We start from the raw sequence: 6,258 nt of genomic DNA, 5'->3' as shown, positions 1-6,258 counted from the left end.
AGTGCCACCTGCTGGTCAGAAAGCGCCGCGCCATACCGAGTCTGTGGTTGGATTCTGACCCGAGTTGAAGTATTCGTTTTCGAAGCAACCAAAAGTAACGAGAAGAACAGAACAATGTTCAGGTCAAGTTCATTCTAATCTCTCTTTTTCAAAATAAAATTTTTAAAAAAGGTATTTGGCCTTACCTGACACCTCTGATCACCCGGGGAAAGGAGACCTGTTTCGAACAACAGCCGTTATGTATAACTCAAGGGGATTTCTGGAGCACTTGAAAACAGCCAAAGTGCTGCAACACGGAGCAAAAAGAACCACAAAGCAATCCATGAATAACAAAGACGGTAGAAGGCACCAAAACAGTCCGACTCAAAATCAAGTCTCATGTTCCAGATTGGAAAAACCGATCAGAAGATCTCCCCAAGAACCGTACGGGGATGCCAGCGTAGGAGTGATGCGCCCCCCCTTTATGAGAGCAGCGGTTCAGGAGGCGAGCAGCGGCGTTCTGGAGCAACTGGAGACGCCACCACCCACCACCTTTTCCAGCTACTCCCCTCAGGCAGACGCTACAGATCCATGCGCACCAAATCCAGTAGACACTTAAACAGCTTCTTCCCTCTAGCCATTAACTCCTTAAACAGTCACTGACATAGTCACTCTCCTTGTACTACAAATACTGCTACTGGTTACTCTAAAATGGTTCAATGATTTGTTGTTTACGATGATACTAATGCAGCGTGTTATACCGGAGACAAATTCCTTGTGTGTTCTACATACTTGGCCAATAAAGATGATTCTGATTCTGATTCTGATTGATGGAGGCCTCGATGTCAAGTGGATTGCGGCGGAGATTACTTCTAGTTCATATGTCGCCAGAGCCCTGACGATAAAATTGCCCGCGCGTCTGCTATCATGACTGCATGTCCGGTGTTTCAAACAAAGCGATCCATTTTGACCCGGGCAATTTGCGATTGATTTCTTGGAGCGACGATGCTAACTAAACGAAAAGGTCGCACAGGTTCATGTCAGCGGGCGCAGTACGTCGGTGATGACATCTTGGCAACATAAAGCCAAACAACAATGACTCTTGCACGAGGGCTCCCGCCAATAACTGCCTGTGTCAGTTCATGTGTGGGTGTGGGTGTGGGTGTGTGGTCGCGTGAGGCACGAAAGACCCTCCGACTGATGGCAGCCGCTCTCGGTTTCCCGCCTTTATTTGATCGGGAAATGGGCAAATTCTGTTCTTTCATTCAATGTTCTCCCCGCACCTGCGTGGCTTTTCTCCGGGTAGTCCGCTCTCCTCCCGCATTCCAAAAAACTGCATGCTAGGTTCATGGAACGCTTGAAATTGTCCCGCTGTGTGAGTGTGAGCGCGAATGGTTATTGTCCTACGCGTGCGATTGGCTGGCGACCAGTTTCGGGGTGTCGCCCCCGCCTACTGCCCGATGACAGATGACCATTGTATTTTCTTTTCCTATGTTTTTTTTTTTCATATTTAGGAATTTGCCAGTTTTTCCAGGATTTCTTCCGCCATTTTCTCCCGTTTCTCGTGGAAAGCCGAAATGGAATGTTTGAAGATTTGGGTGGGAAAAAAAAGTTTTGGTTTTTTTTGTCGGTTTGTGGCTTTTTGGTGGTAGAATTCATGAAGGTGCCACCCACAGCGTGCTCGGTCGGGATTTCACCCGTCTTCTCGTCACTCTTGTATGACGGCCTGCAAATGATCAAAGACGTGTCAGAATGCTTTTAGTTTGTTTGTTTTTTCTTCTTGTTTTTAAACTTTAACAGCCCAACAGGTGGCGATTCCGGCGTGCAGACCGCAGAGGGGGAAGATCAAATAATAAATGCTCACCGATTGTGATTACTGTTTAATCTTTCAGCAAAGACAGGCTCGATGATCTACCGACGCAGCACGTGGAAATGATTCAGCGGAAGCGTTTTGAAGGCTGCACGCGGTTCGTCTCTTTTGCGGCGCGCGGATGACTCGTGCGATTCCAACTTCGCCTCGGCAGGCACCGTCGTCTCGTCTCTTCGATTTACCGCCGCCAATAAAAAGGAAAGCGGCATTTCGGCTCTTTCAGTGTCACCCCGGCGATAGAAAGACGTCGTAAAGGCTTTCTGGCCCCCCCGCCCCGAGGCAGGCAAACGCTCAAAAATGCAAGTGTGGGCTCTCACCATTGGGCGACAAGCACAAAGCTTGAATAGCAAGTCGTTGAAGTCAAATGAGCGAGAGAAAAAGAAAAAGTCAAGGCGACCTTCCAAAGGCTGCCGCGCGCTGAGATTTCAATTTCTTTTTTTGTTTTCTTTCACGCGTGACGATCATTTGCCTTGTGGAGCACTTCACGCATTCATTCGGAGACTCTTTCCTCTCGTCTTTCCGGAGATCCTCTCTGAAGATCATTCGAGTGCCCGTCGGGTTCAAATCAATGTGCCGGGACAATTTGGAGTCTTCAATCAGCCTGCTATGCATGTTTTTGGAACGTGGAAGGAAAGCGGAGTACCCGGAGAAAAGCTAAGCAGAACACGCAAACTCCACGCAGGGAGGTCCGGATCCGGGATCGAACCCACGACCTCTGCGCTGTGAGGTCAACGCGCTAAGCGCTGGACCACCGAGCCGCCGCGAACCAATTCAAATACAGTCAAACTTCGGTTTTCGGACGTCTCTGTTCTCGACCAAATCGGTTTTCCACCAAAAATTGACGAGCGAAAATCGGTTCTGGAGCAAACTGAGCGCACTTGAATCCGCCACTTGACTCCTCCCGCTTTCCATATACGAGGAAGTGACGCTTCCTCGTGTAGCGTTCAATTGCGAGCAGACGTGTTCAAGAAAGATTTTTTTTTTTTTTTTAAAGAGCGTGGTTTCGGTTTTCCGACAAATCGGTTTTTGAACAGCCTTCTGGAACGGATTGTGGTCGAAAACCAAGCTATGACTGTAGTTTTTAAAAAAAAAATCTTGATTCCTAAACTAAAGTGTCCATTTCATTCGCAACATAACAGGAAAGTCCACGAGCAGTCACCTCAAATGCTTCCAAATTGTGTATCGGGCTGGTTTTATTACTCTTTAACCTGGCGGTGGGTGACAACAAGTTCGATGATCAACGCGTAGAATCATTTCCACGCAGCACGTGGAAAGGAGTCGGCGGAAAAGTTTGCCGCCGCATGTTTGACGCGTGAATCATTTGTTTCTCAATCCACTCACGTGCAGGAAGGGCCCCCGCGTGCAGTCTGACTCGCATGATTCCAAATTGTAAAACACGGTCGTTCGCAATCACGCGCGATGATGCATCCGTCGTGATAAACGCTCAGCGACCACTCCTGTCATATCACTCGTGGAACAAATAGTAGTTTGAGTAACACCAAGCTAGCATTAGCGGCGTAAGCAAGTTGACGTCAGCTGCGGACGCTCGCTCCGTAGCGTGACTTATCGGCAATAAAGAATATCGGTAAAAGTTAGCGCTTTCAAAGTTTTCTTTTTGGGAAGGTAGAAAATGGGGAAATAAAAGGAGCCGTTGAGTAGAACCATTGCTCATTCCACGTCGCATCGGAATCTCTTCAGCTGCGTGATGTCCTTCCGCTTTGCTCTGGTTTTGCTCGTCTCATGGCCACTTATTGGACAAATGAGGGATGGCCATTTTTTGAACTTTGATGTCAGACAGGCTAGTCATTCATTTCCCAAACATCAGTGGCTCATCGTTTCAAAATTGGGAGGAGGATATTCTTGGCCTCGCTCAACTAGCCATCCACAATACGCGCGTGGAAAAACGAACGGCTGCGTGCGGTCACGGTGAACCGGGGAGGGTAGCGACGAACAACGTGGTCTCCGCACGGAAGGCTTTGAAGCAGAGAGCGTGCCGTCAAAGCCAACTAATATGACCAAGCGCTCGCTTCCTCGCCTGTGTCCCGGCAGCTAATACTCGGAGGGCGTACGTAAGACTTAATCCCATATTATTGCGGCTATGTTAAGTGTTAGCGTCGGCCTGTCACACACACAGAGCGGGAAGATAAACAGAATTCCTGCTCGATGAGCTCGGACCGGAGCTCCCGGAAGAGTTGAGGATGAAGAGTTGAAAAATGTCCCGGGGCCCTTGAGTGCCGACGCGTTCCAAATGGTGGAAGACACGCAAGGTGCGAACACCCAAATGAAAGCCACGTTTCAAACGAGGCACGCGCTGTATACTGAGGTGACACGTTGACTTGGAAGAAGGGGGGGGGGGTCCCTTTGTGACGTTGGCTCTGTTTATAAGGGCATCTTGAGCGCGGCCATTACTTTGGACGGCGACGTCTGCCCCACCCCCCACACCCCCCGCAAGACAATCCTATAAAGAGATCGTCTTGGCGGCTGCCTTTTTCCAGCGCGCTACGTGCGGTCTATACTGCGCCACTTCTTACGTAACAGCCGGCCTGAACAACACAACACGACAAGGAAAGCTCAATAAATACCGGACTTCCTGTCTTGCTTAATCGGCTGCATCCACACAATATAACGTCCATACATCTCGTGGCCGTACAGTTCTCAGAGTGTTACTTGACCGAAAAAGGACATGGCACTGCGTGGAGCGTAGAAAATGGGAGTGGAAGGTAGCTTTTCAGCTCAGTGTTTGGCTCAGCGCGGCTTTACCTCTCCCTCTCTCTCTCGTACAAATCTCCTGACGAACTGACTCGGCTTTTCGCAGGGACGCAAGCAGCGTTGTACATCCTCTGTCCTGGACATACTGGACAGCTTTACAGTATAAACAAATGACTAATCTCCAACCATTCACACCATCACAAAGAACATTCTTCAGGTAGGTCAATGTTGTTTTATTGGAGGCTTCATATAAAATTCGACTCAAAATGATTGCGACGATCTGGAGGTCTACTACATAAGCAACAAAATCATTGAAGCCGCTATCAATCAGTCAATCTAATTGGGATGTAGTCAAAGTACTCACACTCTGTACTTTGGTTAAGTAGAACAGATACTTGTGTTTAGAACACCCAAAAAAAATCAGATATGACTCTTTTACTTAAAGGGGGTTTACAGTGTTAAAATTGATCGATTAAAGCCTAAATCGTCACAGAGTGCACATGTCTCGATCTAACAAAATACAAGAGAGCAGCGCTAACAGTGCTAAGCTAGCATCTGTACCGCGAACCGGCCGATGTTAGCCACGGCTGCTATGTTGGACAAAGTGTTGCCGTGACACAAAATGTGATTCATTTCAATGTTTATGGTTTGAAATGTACAACGAATTTCAAGTCAGAAAGGGGTGATCAACTTTTTCTGTCGAGCAGAAATGTTGGCAATTCCACGTCGCTTCTGAATCCTTTCAGCTGCCTGAGGTCCCTTCACTTGGTTAGCCTTATGCCCAGTTGTTGGCAAATACTGATAGTTTTGACAAATAAGACCAACATTTTTTTCTTTAAAAATGCAACCCCCCCCACCAGATTTTTTTTGGGGGGGGGGTTAATTCAGGGGCGGCTCGGTGGACGAGTGGTGAGCACGTCCGCCTCACAGTGCAAAGGTGCGGGGATCCATTGTGGCTGCGGCCTTCCTGCGTGGTGTTTGCATGTTCTCTCCGTGCCCACGTGGCTTTTCTCCGGGTACTCCGGTTTCCTATTTTTCATATTTTTGTCATAATACATTTTAAAAAAGGAAAGCATGAAGGGCATTTCCTCCGTGGCAATTGTGGCCCTGAAAGGTCACAAATGTATCACCGGTAATCCAAAAGAAACAAAGTCAGGACAGTTGAAGTCCAGAGGGACATGCAGAAGGGACTTGCAGAAGTGAGCGCCACACGGGGCGGCTCCGCATGAAATTTGTGACCTTGCAGATTCATATATACGAGGAGACAGATGTCACAGCGAAGCCTCGATGAGTCAGGCAGAGGCATGAGTCAAGAGCCAAGAGATTTTATCCCCCGCTGCCCTCTTCAAGTCGCTTTTTTTAAAAAAATGTTTTTTCTCAAAACACATGGAACTTGTCATTGCGTAATATTATTCGGCACAGCAGCGGACATGCAACAGAAATTCATATCTGGGCAGTGGGGAAAGCCGTTTATACACACACACACACGGGTGTCTTGAAAGTAAAAATAAACTGAAAAAGTCTTCCTCTTGAATTGTAACGTTGATGCGATAAATGAAGAGTTATATGATGTCTGTGCTTTGACGTACATTTACTGGCATGACGCCGAATGATTCTATCAAGCAATTATGTGATGTCATTATTTGACCAAGAAGGGGCAAAAGGGCAGTGTGGTAATAGTGCGGCCCGCGTAGACGGTT

The sequence above is a fragment of the Hippocampus guttulatus genome, chromosome 1 (assembly GCF_054856545.1).
Source record: "Hippocampus guttulatus isolate MCC_2025c chromosome 1, RoL_Hgut_1.0, whole genome shotgun sequence".
NCBI classification, from domain to species: domain Eukaryota; kingdom Metazoa; phylum Chordata; class Actinopteri; order Syngnathiformes; family Syngnathidae; genus Hippocampus; species Hippocampus guttulatus.
This window is presented reverse-complemented; position numbering follows the sequence as displayed.